The 205-nt window shown below is 54.1% G+C and overlaps 1 protein-coding gene across 1 annotated transcript in view; it reads right to left on the bottom strand.

Moving 5' to 3' along the window:
* LOC119586104 (synapse-associated protein 1-like) overlaps positions 1–205 on the bottom strand; it is a gene marked incomplete at its 5' end in the record, with an annotated part of 123898 nt that overhangs the window by 24090 nt on the left and 99603 nt on the right.

Genomic DNA, 205 nt, shown 5'->3' with positions numbered 1-205 from the left:
GACTCATGCAGGGAACCGGAATGGGAATCCCTGAGTGGCAGGTGAGGCGGACGAATGACCGGCAGGATACGAGTCGGAAAAAACAACCCCTCTGCAACGTCACGTAACCACAACATTCAGAAAGGGAAGAGACCCCGTGCCGTCGCCAGCCTCACGGATTCAGAACTGAAGACCGCAGAGACTCACCTTACTCAAGTACAAAACA

The sequence above is a fragment of the Penaeus monodon genome, chromosome 21 (assembly GCF_015228065.2).
Source record: "Penaeus monodon isolate SGIC_2016 chromosome 21, NSTDA_Pmon_1, whole genome shotgun sequence".
NCBI lineage: Eukaryota > Metazoa > Arthropoda > Malacostraca > Decapoda > Penaeidae > Penaeus > Penaeus monodon.
The sequence above is the reverse complement of the archived record's forward strand: the minus strand, read 5'-3'. Positions and strand labels throughout refer to the sequence as shown.